Below are 17423 nucleotides of genomic sequence, written 5' to 3'. Positions count from 1 at the left end.
GCACAGAACCTCTTCCGTATTTATTGTGGGGATTTTGTAAAGTATATTGTCCAATAAATCTCACGCTGCTTTCTTCACGAAGATATGCAAGAGAAATTCCTCACAGACCTTAGAGACAGGAAAAGCTATGTTCTCCAGAGGAATGGTGCTGTTTCCCCGTTACAGGCGCTGCCTCTGGTGACTGCCAGGGTTTTCCTTCTGCTTTGACCCCTAAGACATAGGAACTGGGTTGAGGGTTAGGATCGGACGTTCCACACACCTTGTTCACTACTTTTATTCCTGACTTCATTTTGCTATCTTAACCTCATTTTCCTTTTAGTTTCATCTCTCTTTCTCATAGGCGTTTTTGCAATATAGCAGAGTATAAATGAAGAGTAAATACGAGTTCTATTTTTAAGTGATAAATTGTCATTTAAAACTTTGCCCAAGTGACGTTGTCATCATGAAGGAAATATCCTTAATTTTTAAGAGATGCACGCTAAAGTATACATGGGAGTAAAATGATATGGGGCTGTGATTTGCTTTAAAATACTTCAACAACAGTAAAAGGGGTAGATAAAGCAAGGATGGAAAATTTTTTTAAAGTGTTGAATCTAAGTAGTTTCTTTACCGTTCCCTCAATTTCTGTGTATGTTTAAAATTTTTAATTAGAAAATGTTTTCCATTTGGATCAAGTTTCTGACATAGTGGGAGGCCAGGCTCTTTGTGAACTTAACAGTTACATTTCCATCAGGAAATGCTTTGTTTATTCGTTGTTCATATAGTCTTCTGAACTGGCTTTGGTTGTTGGTTTGGTTGTTGTTTGGTTTGGTTTGGGTTTCCTCTCTGCCTACTCAGTTGACGCTTCAAGTCAAAATCTAAGACAGAATGAAGGCAGCAGGTCCGTAATCCAAGGCTACTTAAGTTGTGCTAAACTGAACATAGAAACCCTCCCATGTGCTTAGAAACACATCCTGCTTTCCTCCTTGATTGCCCAAATATGCCCTTCTGAGCTGCCTTTTTTTTCCCTCTCCACCCAATCCAGATCCAGATCTGGGAATTTAAATCTAAAGAAGCAGGAAGTGCTGATTCATGACAAAAGTGCTACACTAACTTACAAAGTTGGAAGCACATAACATACCTTGTGCTCTTCCTGTGTCATGCATGTTACTGAATTTGGTTACTTTCTCTGTCTCTGTGTGTTTCCACTCCTGTATAAGAGTGAAGATTTGAGATAAAGACTGGAATTTAAGTGTGCATTAGGAAGGAATGCATCTTGGTTTAAATATGAGTCTGAAAAAATCTGTCATGGGCACTCAGCTAGCTGCTTACTTAGGGAAATGGTCATCTTAAGAGAAATTTATCATATGGCTTCATTGTAGTCACCCCTCCATATCCATGAGTTCTGCATTGCAGATTCAACCAACTGACCAAGGATCAAAAATATTCGGGAAAAAGAATTCCAAAAGTTCCAACAGGCAAAACTTGAATTTGCCGTGTACAGGAAACAATTTACATAGATTTACATTGTATTAGGTATTATAAGTAATCTATAGATTATTTAAAGTATACTGGAGGATGTATATAAGTTCTATGCAAACACTATGCCATTTTATATACGGGACTTGACCGTCAGTGGATTTTGGTATCCACAAGGGTCCTGGAACCAATCCCTCCTCGATACCAAGGGACGACTGTATTGTCTGGGAACTGATGAAAGCAGGAGTAAAATAACCTCTGCTTTCTCTCCATCTGGCGATGGTATAATGGTTGAATAAATGCACTTTGCTTATGGCCTTGAAAAGCACAGGGGACTTCATCTTTCCAAGTGCTTTCATGCAATGCCCAAGGCTTATTCTTGGCATTTCATGCATAACTGGTCCTAATGTTTTATTTTCTTAACACCTGCTGGATCAACAAGAACCCACAGGATCATTGCTCCAAATTGTCTGAAAGAATTCTGACTATGAACCATTGATCACAGTGCAACCCCTTAGGCCACTAAAAGTAAAATGTCCTATCATTTTCAGCATCATCCACAAAATTTTACTTTCCTCTTGCACAGTCGTCATTCCAGATGTACTTTTTTTTTCTTTTCTTTTCTTTTTTTTTGCTGTACGCGGGCCTCTCACTGCTGTGGCCTCTCCCATTGTGGAGCACAGGCTCCGGATGTGCAGGCTCAGCGGCCACGGCTCGCGGGCCCAGCCGCTCCGCGGCATGTGGGATCTTCCCCAACCGGGGCACAAACCTGTGTCCCCTGCATCGGCAGGCAGACTCTCAACCACTGCGCCAAATGTACTTTTGGGGAAGCCCCAAATGTACTTTTTAATGAGCCTGATAGTGCTATTCTTATTATGATTTACAGTGGTAGCATTTCACCTAAAAACCGGTGCTATGCACACTATTAGTTAATAAACTTTGGGGAAATATTAGGTTGAACCATAGAAATTGACATTTTTACGCTTCAAAATGAACGAATCTTGAAAATTTGACATGGCTCAACTTAACAGTGATATCTCTTTCACGCAGATTATTCTGTTTGTTATTTTACTTTTCAGGACTTTCTTAGGTCAACCCCAGGCCGTTTCTTTCAGTCATGGCCTGATGGGCACATGTCGATTTCCTGGGTGTCATCAGTATTCTTGAGCCGTGAGGCCAGAGCTTCAGGGGCCAAGAAATGTGCTTTGTCACCTGCCATGTGGGAGGCAAGGACTGGAGTTCCCTGCAGTTGTCAGTGGGCCCTTCAATGTCCATGTGCCCTAACTTTATTCCCTCTCTTTGTGTTTGAGAGAGATCTAACAGCCACACAGAATGCTAAGGCTCTTAATCCTTGAGGAGATTACCTACCTCAAATTTTAAATTCCTGTCATCATAGGCCATGTTTCTCAAACTGGTATAAATTGTATGTCATGCAAAACCAGAAGACGCTTGGAAATTGTAGTCAGTCCTACCCAGTGATGAATGACTTAAATCACCAGTTTTCTTTGTGTTGAAAGAAACATAAATATACTATGAAATAAAATACAAAAGTCATGTGAATTTTTAAGACTAAATATGACACTTGTTAGACATGTTTTTCTTTTAGAGCTATTGCCACTCCCAGAACCATGCGATGGGAGTTCACTGTTCTCGGCCAGTAGAGGGACTTTAGTGGAAGATTTGAGACCCTGAGTTTAGGAAATGCTTAGATTTGACAGCAAAGCCCATGCAACACTCTGTAAAATTACACTGTAAAATTAGCATAGAATATTAGTCTATAATCATTTGTGGAATGAGTGAGGGTGTATATGACGATTATCATGATAAGAAAAGCCAGTATTTATTGAGTTCTTACAGTGGGCCAAAGTATGCGTGCACCAGTATCCCAGAGGCTGGCAAACTATGTCCTGAAAGCCAAATTCAGCCCACTGCCTGTTGTTACAAATAAAGTTTTATTGGAACACAGTCACGCCAAATCATGTACCTCTTGTCTCTGGCTGCATTCACTCTTCAACAGCATATTTGATTTGTTGCAACAGAGACTGTATGTCCTGCGAAACCTAACCTATTTATCATCTGGCTCTTCATAGAAAAAGTTTGCCAACACCTGTATTAATGCATTTATTCCTCAAAGCAAGCTTCTGAAGGACATTCTATTATTGACTTCATTTTCTCATGAGAAAACTAAGGCATGAGAGGTTATATAACTTACCCAAGGTCATAGAGCAGGTAAGTGGCAGGACAGGGTTTGGAATCCATCAGTCTGGTTCCAAAACCCATATGTCTTAACTCATTATTAGAGATCCTTCTATCTAAGAAGAAACATCTTCAAGGTCATCTTAAAAAAGCAGACCTTAAGTTGATAGCTCCCTAGTAGGTGACGCTGATATATGTATCTATAACTAAAAAAAGGTGCCAAGTCAGAAGGTGATCAGCAAGAAGCCTAGCACATAGCAACAGTGGTGCCTAAGAAGATCACAGCTCATCCACGTGCTGCCCATTCCCCTTCTGCCTGTGGGTAGACCAGAGAGTCTGAGATACCTGAACAAAGCCCCGTGGAAACCTTGGCTCCAGCCAAAATCACTCTTCCTGAACTTGGCTCATAAATCCCAATTCCACGCTTGTACGTTCCCCAAGTTGTTCTTTTCTACTTTAATGCCCTCCCAATGCCCACAGTGAAAGAGGTGGGGAGTTCAGACATTATGTGAGACGACGTTGATAATGGTGGGGAATGTCAGGTTTACCCTGTGGTGGTCATGACAGTGGCGTTCTTTTTTTTTTTTTTAAAGAAGATGTTGGGGATAGTTGTTTATTAATTAATTAATTTATTGTTGCTGTGTTGGGTCTTCGTTTCTGTGTGGGGGCTTTCTATAATTGTGGCAGTGGGGGCCACTCTTCACCACGGCGCACGGGCCTCTCACTATCGCGGCCTCTCTTGTTGCGGAGCACAGGCTCCAGACGTGCAGGCTCAGTAGTCATGGCTCACGGGCCCAGTCGCTCCGCGGCATGTGGGATCCTCGCAGACCAGGGCTCGAACCCGTGTCCCCTGCATTAGCAGGCAGACTCTCAACCACCGCGCCACCAGGGAAGCCCAGGGGCGTTCTTTTAACTTAATATTATTAATCTTTCCAGAGCACAAAGGTTATGACGACTTCATAAAATTCTTAAGATCCTGCAGTGTGCATGTGACCACATCATAAACAGAACAAATGATCTCGTAGTCAGGCTTCTATTAACTGAGATTGCTCTGTTCATTGGTATTCCTGTGCTTATAGAGTGGTGATCTCAGGAATTGTTGAGTGTGCTTCTTCATTCAAACCCTGCATTCATCATAGTTTCAATATTAAAGGTATTTGACTCTTCCTGATTCTGTTTAAAATGTACAATACATATGGTGAGCTATTTTCTTTTTAACTGGAAACAGGTCACTTAAAAAGCATTGGCAGTTTTCTCTAATGATGAAAATGGCGGCTTACCTTTGGAACTGGCTTCCTTTGGGGGGCGGACAGGGAAAGTCCCAAATAGTCCCTTGTGTGATATAAATGTAAAGGAAATAGCCACCCAGGTGTTGAGGGAGGAGATAGCCAGGTGTTTGTGGGGTTGAGCCCCAGGCTCTGGCTCTGTAGGTAGATGGGGTCTCATAGCCTGTCAGTGTCCAACTGGTTCCTCTGCTTTCAGGGTCAGAGCTGTCAGAGTGGCCTGATGGGACTCAAAAGCCCCAGTGGAGGCCAGATGGCCAGGCGGGGTCATTAAGTCCCAAGGTACAGTTTGCCATAAGCCGGGAGAGTTTGCACTGGTGACCCTGTTTCAAGGTCAGGGCTTTAATCAGCTGAGTGGAACACTAACTCTGAATTCAGTGCGTAGCCTATACTAGAACCTCTTTGGACCAGTAACCCAGTACTGTGTGTGCGTCCTGTGTAGAAATGGCTGTGGGTGTGATTCAGCAGAGCTGATTTCATAAAGTCCTTGAAGTCCAGGCCATATCTGTTGTGGGCCACGCATGGCTGAGTCTACGGAGGAAGATGCATCCCTCACTGCTCCCCAAGGAGCTCTGTGCAGAACAGGGACAGTGGGAGTGCAAACAGTGGACTGCCCTGTCCACCTGACTTCCTACCAGGGAGTGAAGGGGTGGGGGATGTCCAGAGTTGGGGTGTCCTCTTATAGATGGACAAGGGTCTTAACTTTTGACTTGGAGTAATGAGAAGATCCACTCATTATTATTCTCTAAATGATGTTATTTTCTCACCTCACTGTACTATGAATACTTCTGTGTACATGAATTTACTGGGCCCGTTGAGGACTCTTCATGAATGGAAATCTCTGCTGCTCCCTTCCTTCCAAAGAAAGAATGGATAATCTGCTCTTTGAAAATGTTTGAGTCATGAGTCTACAGTCATTTGGAGGAACTTTAAAATATAAAATTTATACTAAATAGAGTATGAGGCATAATTCTTTTCCACTGCTATGGGGTGTATGGATGTTTGGTAGACACAGGGATCTTACTGAAATAGTAAAGAGAAATCTTAAGCAGATAAAACTTTTCGTGTATAAGCCAGGAACAATCTAAAATATTTGCCCCTTCCACAATAAATTATATATGTAAAATCTATGTTTAGTTGAGTGCCTAGCAGTGTAATCTAATATTTTACTGATCATCTGATATTTCATCAGAATGAATATGTAACTACAACTTCAGCTGGGTAGTTCTATTAACAGTTTTTGGTCCTCTTCAAGGATTGCTACCTAAGGTTAGCATTTAGATAATAATGCCCCTTCTTCATGTCCAAAACAAATTTTTTTCAGTGCTAGCTATTTCTCTAGGAGTTAAGAAATATGTTTACCTTATGGTAACAATACACAGTCAGGAGTCTCTCCCCTTGCCTTTGCCCCTTACTTGCATAAATCTTTATAAAAGAACATCTTACTTAGAAAAAAACAGAGATTCCATAACTGTCACTGGGAAGTTGGAAAAAATTTCCAGTGCTTCAGAGCAGCTTCCTTGTACAGAGAGGCCCTACCTTATTATTATTATTTTTAACATCTTTATTCGAGTATAATTGCTTTGGCCCTACATTATTGATCCCTGCATGTCCTGGGGACATGGCACATAGAAGGTCCTCACATCTGGTAAACTGCCCCTTTTTGATTTTTTTAAATTGAAGTATAGTTAATTTATAATGTGTTAATTTTGGGTGGCCTGCAAAGTGATTCAGTTATACATACATATATATCTATTTTTTTTCAGGTTCTTTTGCTTATACACTGTTGCAAAATATTGAGTATAGTTCCCTGTGTTATACAGTAGGTCCTTGCTGGTTATCTATTTTATATACAGTAGGGTGTATATGTCAGTCCCAAACTCCTAATTTATCCCTCCCCTGCTTTCCCCTTTGGTAATCATAAGTTTGTTTTCAATGTCTGTGGGTATATTTCTGTTTTGTATATAACTTCATTTGTATCATTTTTAAAAGATTCCACATATAAACAATATCATATGATATTTGTCTTTCTCTGGCTTACTCCACTTAGTATGATAATCTCTAGATCCATCCATGTTGCTGCAAATGGCATTATTTCATTCTTTTCTGTAGCTGAGTCATATCCCATTGTATATATGTACCACATCTTCTTTATCCACTCCTCTGTCAATGGACATTTAGGTTGCTTCCGTGTCCTGGCTATTGTAAATAGTGCTGCTATGAACATTGGGGTGCATGTATCCTTTCGAATTATGGTTTTCTTCAGATATATGCCCAGGAGTGGGATTGCAGGATCATATGGTAGCTCTATTTTTAGTTTTTTAAGGAACCTCCATACTGTTCTCCATAGTAGCTGCACCAATTTACATTCCCACCAACAGCGCAAGAGGGTTCCCTTTTCTCCACATCCTCTCCAGCACTGATTATTTGTAGACTTTTTGATGATGGCCATTCTGACCGGTGTGAGGTGATACCTCATAGTAAACTGCCCCATTCTGAACACGATCATAGCTGGATAGATTTTGTGTTAGAACTCATTCAGGTGCAAGTGACAGAAAAACCCAAGTCAAACTGCCTTAAGCGAAGAATGAATTTTTGGTTCACGTAATTAAAATACCCCAAACCAGGTCTTTCGCCCCCTACCCCTCCCCTTCCCCCTCCCCATCTCCCTCTGCCATATCTCAGCTCAGCTTTCCTTTTGCATGTTATCACCATGTAGTAATTCCAGCAGTTCCTGGTAAAGATAATTTTTTTCTTTTCTCAACTGTTCTATAAAAGTCCCAGATTTATTTCATTGGACCAGTTTGGAGCATGTGCCTTTCCTGAACCAATCACAGTGGCTGAAGAATTTGAATCTCTTATTGGCCAACCTAGATCATAGGCCCAGCCCTGGAGCTATTACTGTCACTTGGATAAGATTGGAAAAGTTGTGGTTCTTCCCCCCAGTATGGGTTTTTTTACTAGAAAAACATAAATGGATACCAGGCAAACAAAAACAACTGATTCCAGGTTGCGTTTTGTTTTTTTTTTCCTTTACAACAGGTAAATATGTCTATGTCTTTCCCAAGTTAAGTAATCATTCCTCCATTTCCACAAGAAGGAAACTGTTCGCACAAAGACTATAGAGAAAAGGGAAACACGAAAGAGGTGAGAGCTGTAGCCAGGCTGACTTCACGTGCATATGCAGCTCTCCTCTTAAAATTGGAAAGCCCTTAAACATTCAAGGCTTTGATATTTTGGCTCAAATTATACATTTCAACACCTTACTGTTTGTGTTTGATGTCTGGGTTAGTAATATTAATGCAAAAAGAACCATCTGGGAAAACATTTTTTTCCTTTCTCACGTGGCTTCTTAATGGATAAGCAAAATGTTAATTATTTAAGCAAAAATGTTTATAAAATGAAGCTGCAATGTTGTTTTGAATAAGGGGTTTTATCACTGTACTATCCACTTCTAGTTACAGAAAAACAGAAGCAGATTGCTTTGTACTCATGGGGAAAGTGTGGAGATCATTGCTAGAAACGCATTTTAGAATTTGCCCCAAATATTAATCTGTAAACACCATTCTTTGTAATTAAGCTCTGTTATAGCATAAGAAAAAAACTCAGTAAACCCTTTTAAGTGATATCTCATAAGATTATAAAATTTCTGAAACCATTTTTGGATTAAGAAAGCCACAGACACACAATATTCACAGGGAAAAGAGGATTTTTAAAATAAAATTCTTGAAACTAACAGATTGGCATCATTAAATCAGGTGAGTTCTGGTAATTACTGAGAAATAAGACACCTGGATTCAATAAATATGGAAGCATTTAAGCATGTAGGAAAGCACAGAGAGACAGAGTAAAATGTGTAAATTTGAATTCTTATCCTATTGAAAGTCACAACAATAAGAATCACGTGAAATACTCTTGGCTTCCTGGGCAGAAATGAGCACATCAACACTTCAGGCTATGGCAATACGTATTAATGCATTACAGATAAACCAATTAAAGGGCTTGATTACCAAATGTAAGACAATGAAAAGCAGTGCTTCTCATATAAATGTATGTGGATATTAGCGTACAGGACACTGGCCCTAAAAGCCCTAAGGATCTAGATCCTCACTCTTCACACAAATTCTGTCCTAAACCCATCTGCCTACGGACACCCATCTCCTCCGCCACCACTATCCTCTTTCTCCCACTTCACCAAAGAAGAACAAACCTCTTATCTTCTTTTTTCTTGAATCTAACCATCCTGCATTCTCCCAGGGTAGAAAAACCTCTCATCTAACCAAAGGGACTACTTAACATATAAAATATAACGGGGACTTATAACGGTGGTGCAGTGGACAAGACTCCGTGCTCCCAATGCAAGGGACCTGGTTCGATGCCTCGTCAAGTAACTAAATCCCACATGCATGCCACAACTAAGGAGCCCACGAGCCGCAATTAAGACCCGGTACAAGCAAATAAATAAATAAATGTGTTTTTTTTTTAAGTAGGAAGCTCGTTTATAGAGAAAGGAAATTAATTTAAAAAAACAGATAAAATATTGCCACAGGAAAAAAAAATCATCAGCAAGAAATGAGGATCTCGATGCCTTATTTCATGCAGGTGACAAATGTATGAAATGATTTTTTTCATCAAAGGTTTTTATCTATCACAGAATTAGAATATTTAACTGTGAAAAACATGCTGGGAATTTACAGTCAGCTAAGAAGTGCGTTCTGTCTGCATTTTTACGATTCTCCACTGCGAGAATGAGCTTTGGTGATTCATGTTATTAACCTGTGTCTTGGTCTGTGTCTCAGTTGCTTATTTTGCATGATTTCAAGGAAGGATAAAAATGTCCATATTTACTTGCATCAGATTTCTAAAGGTTATAATATAATAGAAATCTTTGTGTTTTTTTTTAATATAGGCACACATCTCCTCCTGTCACTCTTCATTCATTCCATTTATTTATGTACTTAACATTGCTGTGCTGTAGATGGTGCACTTAACAGCAATCATTTTATTCACTTTTTGTAAACTCTACAATTATTAGGGACTAAATACCTTCTCTTTGCTGTTAATTCCCAGAAGAGTTAACTGCACTCTTTAAAGTAAAACATCTATTTAGGTATGGGTGTACGACAAAATATTCTCAAAATGCAATCTAGTGTGTAATACCCTGAACTTTAGAAAATCATCTTTATTTAATAAGGATTAGTTCCTTCCACTCAGATGTTGATATTTTAATACTGTCAAGTGTGTAATCATAAACTTAATAATTTTCATCCAGGAAATGAAATTCTTAAGCAGTCCATATGTAATAATTCTCAACTGTCTGTCTTTAAAGCCATCTGTCATGCCTTTGTAAGGTCCTTCAAATCAACCTAGAATATTGAAATTGGCATAAAATAGGGCTTTGTTCGTGAGCGACAGAAAAATTCTTATAGTCTCCAGTTTCATGAGGTTGTTTTTTACCAGGTTTGGTCCAAACCCAGCTCCACAAACAAGATGCCTCTAAAGAGAGTATAGCAGGTGTAACTAACCATCAATTGGTTAAGTCTTGATATAGCATGAAGGTATATTTACCAAAAACTGAGAAACTGAAAGGCTTTTAGTTTGTCTGGCAAAATACTGGATGATGTCTTGGATATACTGGGATATGTATCCCAGTATTATTACCAGTAGTTGAATGAAACTCACCTGGAATGGGTTTGGTAGGCCTCCACTCAGTACTTCCAACTTCTGACAGGCGTGTGCAGGGAAGAGAGCTCTCACTTTAGATCTGAAACATGGGTTAGATCTGAAAGACAGTCCATTCTCTCTTTTACTGACCCTCTTCAGACTGACATAACTAATACTCATCACCCATCAAAGACAGCATGCAGAGCTTTCCTGATAAAACAAACATGGTATCTTAGTCTTCTTGGGCTGCCGTAACAAAATACCATAAACTGGGTGGCTTGAACGACAGAAATTTATGTCTCGCCATACTGAAGGCTGGGACGTCCAAGGTCAAGGTGCTGGCTGATTTGCTTCCTGGTGAGAGCTCTCTTCCAGGATTGCAGATTGCACCTCCTCACTGCATCCTCACATGGCCTTTCTTCTGTGCTCATGTGGTGTCTCTTCTTATAAGGGCACTAATGCTATTGGATAAAGGCCCACCCATATGACCTCATTTAACCTTAATTACTTCCTTACAGGCCCCATCTCCAAATACAGTCACACTGGGGGGTTAGGGCTTCAACATATGAATTTGGGGGCGATGCAAATATTCAGTCCGTAACACACGGGAAATGATAATTAAGTGCATGCCAAATAAATGCAAAAAATAGAAACTGAGCAGTCCTGCATAACAAACCACTCCAATACTTATTGACTTAAAATAACTGTTTAATACTCACAATTCTGTTGTTCAAGGATTCAAAGAGTACTCAGAAGGGAAAGTTTATTTCTGCAGTTTGTGGTGTTGGTTGGAGAATCCCTGATAGCCTTCCTCACGTGTTTGGTTTCTTAGCTATTGCCTGAAATGGCTGGGGGTTGGCTGGGTCTCTCTCTCTCTCTCTTTCTCTCTCTCTCTTTCTCTCTCTCTCTCTCTCTCACTTCCCCACTCCCTCCCTCCTTCCTAATAGGCTTTTCTACTCCAGAGCCTCTTTCTTTCCACATGCCTCTCTTTACAAGGATTCTTTAGATGTCCTCTGATTTCCCCCATGATTGAAAACAGAAGCTATACAACCTCTGAAGTCCTGGGCTCAGAAATCCCAAACTATCATTTCTGCTGCATTCAGTTTGTCAAAATGAATCACAAGTCCAGTTCTGATCCAAGATACGGGGAGATAGACCTACCTTCTTGGTCAGAGAAGTTGCACAGGTGTACGGGGATGAGATTAATTGTTATTGGCTCTAGTTGCAGACAAATCTACCACAGTCTGCCCTCGGGCCACAAAAGTTTACATCACTTCCACATGTAAACCATAATCAACTCCTCCAAAGACTCCCAAAGTCTCATCCAATTTGACATCAGGTTCTATGCCCAGAATTTCTTGATCTGTGTTGACATATATTTTTATTTATTATTCTTTAGAAAAATTTTCTTTTTGAAAATGGTTTTTGAATTGAATGATTTTATAGGTCAACAAATATAAGAAAAATAATTATTTGTTTCATAAGTGAATTTTTCTAAAAACTGCAAATGTCCCGGTATAGATTTTTAATGTCATAGTCACCATTCCACAGTTGTCTAGTACACTGCTTTCTGCAGTGATAGAGATGTTTTGTAGCTGCACTGTCCAATGCTGTAGCAATTAGCCACATTCAAATATTGAGCACTTGAAATATGGTTTATGTGACCGAGGAATTAAATTTTAAATTGTATTTAATTGAATCAAGCCAAATGTGACTAGTGGCTACTATACTGGATGGTTCAGGTCTAACAAGTCCTTTTGCTAGTTAAGAGGTATATAATTCTTTTCTTTCAACAGACTTAAAGAAGAACATTATTGTGTTGTCCAGTGATAGACTGAATGAGTCATGGCAACCACCCATGGTCACATGGCAAGAAAAGTATGGCATATGCACATTAGAATAATTCCAGGAAGATTTAATACATGGACTATTGATAAATGTAAGCAGGATGTAGGGAAACTCCCAAAATAGTGTAATACATTAGGGATAGTAACAGGAAAGTTGTTACCATCTTTGGGCCAGAAGGAGTAGGAGAGGGAGAGTTGACCAGAACCCAGAAGGAAACAGGCAATGTAGAGAGGGTCACCTTGAAAGGAGAGAGACCCTTGCAGGGAAGGAGCTAGTAGAACAAATATTCGTCTCTTCTCTTCCTATCACCTCCTGCCAAAAGATCTTCATTGGCCAAATCCGACTGGAAGCAAGAAGGAAAGAAAGTACATTGGTGTAGTCTGTACAGGTCAGCCTCTGGACAGAAAGTGGGGTTAAAGAGGATGGCATCGATGTAGAAGGATAAGTAGAAGATGCCCCATACATAAAAACATTAAAATAATTTTGTACTATAAATTATTATATGTTTTTGGCATCCAACTCAAATGGAATTCAAGGAATTGAGTGACATTGCTATAATTAGACTCTTTCTATTTCATTTACTTATTTATGTAAGTAAGATTTTCTCAATCTGAGCTCTGTATAATTTGAGGAATAAGTGATTCATCCAAAGGTATACAAACTGAGTGGAAGGGAAAGCTCCATTCATCTCACATTTTACAAAAATATAACTAGACTTGGCAAATGTTTTGTGTATTTAGATTCTTAAATCAGTGATGAGTTTTATTATCATAATTATTAGCTTCAGGTGAGTGAGACTTTTCAAAGGAGGTGAATGGAAGCATCAGCAGTCCGTGATGAGAGGCAGCCAGTAGGGGCTCAGACTCTGGGCTGGGTGGCCTCGATTCTAGTGTGCCACCACTTGTTTGCTATGGAGTTTCAGGCAAGTTCATTAACTTCTGTGCCTCAGCTTCCTAACCATAAAATGGTGATGATACTAGTACTCACCTCATAGGGTTATTGTGAGGAATAAATGACCTGATGAACATAAAGAGCTTTAGACAGTACTGTATAAATATGTGTTGTATCAGTCAGCCATTGCCACAATAACACTGAGTAACAAAAAAACAAAATTTCAATGGCATAAAACAATAAGCATTCATTTCTCACTGTGCACTTGTGGATTGCTTAGAGTTGCCTCAGGCTTCAGGTTGAGCCCAGATCTGCTCCAAGAGTCTCTGATCCTCCTTGGACCAACAGCTAAACAGAGCATGTTCTTCTCATGGCAAAAAGCAGGAACATGAGGAGATCTTAATCTCCTTCTCTGAAGTTAAGAACTTTTCTGAAGTAACTTTTTGCTTAAGTTTTAAATTTTCTTTTGTTGCATGTGTCTTTCTGAAATCTTGTATTTTTATTGGAATCTCAATAGAGAATACATTGTTAACTGAAAAAAATTCCTTGATTTTGAACCAAATTCATGCTTCATTCAAAAGACCAGTATATTCCATTCTTTGCAAGAGTCTCCATCGTGTCTGCAGCAAACAAATGACATGAATCCTGGACAACATAAAAGAAAATGGAGAGAGATCATTTTCCTTGGATTCTAGATTCGTTTTGAAAATAATTTTTTCTCTCCTTCTTTTGATAAACCTGTCTGTGGACTATCTGAGCAATTTCATAGCATCTACTGAAGATAAATAATTTGGCAAACACATCACATGTGCTAGCTAAGAGATTAATTTTGCCCCTGGGCAGATGAAGTAGGATTCCAGGGGAAATTATGGATCTGTCCATCGTTTGGCCTGCATGTTTTATTATCAGAAGCCAACGATGTTTTAATTTCACCTTCTTCTGTTTTCTGGTGAGTAAACAACAACTGTAAACAGTGAGGCAATGAACACTGGGGGGCATGTCTCCTTTCGAACCATAGTTTTCTCCACATATATGCCCAGGAGTGGGATTGCAGGATCATATGGTAGCTTTATTTTTAGTTTTTTAAAGAACCTCCATACAGTTTTCCATAGTGGCTGTACCAATTTACATTCATACCAACAGTGTAGGAGGGTTCCCTTTTCTCCACACCCTCTCCAGCATGTATTGTGTGTAGACTTCTTTGATGATGGCCATTCTGACTGCTGTGAGGTGATTGATATCTCATTGTAGTTCTGATTTGCATTTCTCTAATAATAAGTGATGTTGAGGATCTTTTGATGTGCCTCTTGGCCATCTGTATGTCTTCTTTGAAGAAGTGTCTGTTTAGGTCTTCTGCTCATTTATTTTTTTTTAACATCTTTATTGGAGTATAATTGCTTTACAGTGTTGTTAGTTTCTGCTGTATAACAAAGTGAACCAGCTATATGTATGTGTATATCCCCATATCCCCTCCCTCATGCATCGCCCTCCTATCCTCCTTATCCCACCCCTCTAGGTGGTCGCAAAGCACTGATCTGATCTCCCTGCACTATGCAGCTGCTTCCCACTAGCTATCTATTTTATATCTGGTAGTGTATATATGTCAATGCTACTCTCTCACTTCGTCCCAGTTTACCCTTCCCCCTCCCTATGTCCTAGAGTCTATTCTCTACGTCTATGTCTTTATTACTGTCCTGCCCTTAGGTTCATCAGAACAATTTTTTTATTTTTTTAGATTCCATATATATGTGTTAGCATATGGTATTTGTTTTATTCTTTCTGACTTACTTCACTCTGTATGACAGACTCTAAGTCGATCCACCTCACTACAAATAATGCAGTTTCGTTTCTTTTTATGGCTGACTAATATTCCATTGTATATATGTGCCACATCTTCTTTATCCATTCATCTGTCCATGGACACTTAGGTTTCTTCCATGTCCTGGCTATAGTAAATAGTGCTGCAGTGAACATTATGGTACATGACTCTTTTTGAATTATGGTTTTCTCAGGGTATATGACCAGCAGTGGGATTGCTGGGTCATATGGTAGTATATTTTTAGTTTTTAAGGAACCTCCATAGTGTTCTCCATAGTGGCTGTATCAATTTACACTCCCACCAGCAGTGCAAGAGTGTTCCCTTTTCTCCACACACTCTCCAGCATTTATTGTTTCTAGATTTTTTTGATGATGGCCATTCTGACTGGCGTGAGATGATACCTCATTGTAGTTTTGATTTGCATTTCTCTAATGATTAGTGATGTTGAGCATCCTTTCATGTGTTTGTTGGCAATCTGTATATCTTCTTTGGAGAAATGACTATTTAGGTCTTCTGCCCATTTTTGGATTGGGTTGTTTGTTTTTTTGATATTGAGCTGCTTGTATATTTTGGAGATTAATCCTTTGTCAGTTGCTTCATCTGCAAATATTTTCTCCCATTCTGAGGGTTGCCTTTTTTTTTTTTACGGTTTCCTTTGCTGTGCAAAAGCTTTTAAGTTTCATTAGTTTATTAAGTTCATTAAGTTTCATTAGGTCCCATTTGTTTATTTTTGTTTTTATTTCCATTTCTCTAGGAGGTGGGTCAAAAAGGATCTTGCTGTGATTTATGTCATAGAGTGTTCTGCCTATGTTTTCCTCTAACAGTTTGATAGTGTCAGGGCTTACATTTAGGTCTTTAATCAATTTTGAGTTTATTTTTGTGTATGGTGTTAGGAAGTGTTCTAATTTCATCCTTTTATATGGAGCTGTCCAGTTTTCCCAGCACCACTTATTGTGGAAGCTGTCTTTTCTCCATTGTATTCTCTTGCCTCCTTTATCAAAGATGAGCTGACCATATGTGCATGGGTTTATCTCTGGGCTTTCTATCCTGTTCCACTGATCTATATTTCTGGTTTTGTGCCAGTACCATACTGTCTTGATTACTGTAGCTTTGAAGTATAGTCTGAAGTCCAGGAGACTGATTCCTCCAGCTCCCTTTTTCTTTCTCAAGCTTACTTTGGCTATTCGGTGTTTTTGTGTTTCTATACAAAGAGTGAAATTTTTTGTTCTACTTCTGTGAAAAAATGCCATTGGTAGTTTGACAGGGATTACATTGAATCTGTAGATTGCTTTGGGTAGTATAGTCATTTTCACAGTGTGTAGTCTTCCAGTCCCAGAACATGCTATATCTCTCCATCTGTTTGTGTCATCTTTAACTTCTTTCATCAGTGTCTTACAGTTTTCTGCATACAGATCTTTTGTCTCCTTATGTAGGTTTATTCCTAGGTATTTTCTTCTTTTTGTTGCAGTGGTAAGTGGGGGTGTTTCCTTAATTTCTTTTTCAGATTTTTCATCATTAGTGTATAAGAATGCAAGAGATTTCTGTGCATTAATTTTGTATCCTGCCACTCTACCAAATTCATTGATTAGCCCTAGTAGTTTTCTTTAGGATTCTCTATGTATAGTATCATGTCATCTGCAAGCAGTGACAGCTTTACTTCTTTTCCAGTTTGGATTCCTTTTATTTCCTTTTCTTCTCTGATTGCTGTGGCTAAAACTTCCAAAACTATGTTGAATAATAGTGGTGAGAGAGGGCAACCTTGTCTTGTTCCTGATTAGAGGAAGTGGGTTCAGATTTTCACCATTGACAATGATGCTGGCTGTGGGTTTGTCATATATGGCCTTTATTATGTTGAGGTAGGTTCCCTCTATGCCTACTTTCTGCAGAGTTTTTATCATAAATGGGTATTGAATTTTGTCAAAAGCTTTTTCTGCATCTGTTGAGATTATCATATTGTTTTTAATCCTTCAGTTTGTTAATATGGTGACTCATGTTGATTGATTTTTGTATATTGAAGAATCCTTGCATTCCTGGGATAAACTCCACTTGATCATGGTGTATGATCCTTTTAATGTGCTGTTGCATTCTGTTTGCTAGTATTTTGTTGACGATTTTTGCGTCTATGTTAATCAGAGATATTGGTCTGCAGTTTTCTTTTTTGTGACATCTTTGTCTGATTTTGGTATCAGGATGATGGTGGCCTTGTAGAATGAGTTTGGGAGTGTTCCTCCCTCTGCCATATTTTGGAAGAGTTTGAGAAGGAC

The sequence above is a fragment of the Lagenorhynchus albirostris genome, chromosome 12, assembly GCF_949774975.1.
Source record: "Lagenorhynchus albirostris chromosome 12, mLagAlb1.1, whole genome shotgun sequence".
NCBI classification, from domain to species: Eukaryota; Metazoa; Chordata; class Mammalia; order Artiodactyla; family Delphinidae; genus Lagenorhynchus; species Lagenorhynchus albirostris.
Note: the sequence above shows the minus strand (reverse complement) of the source record.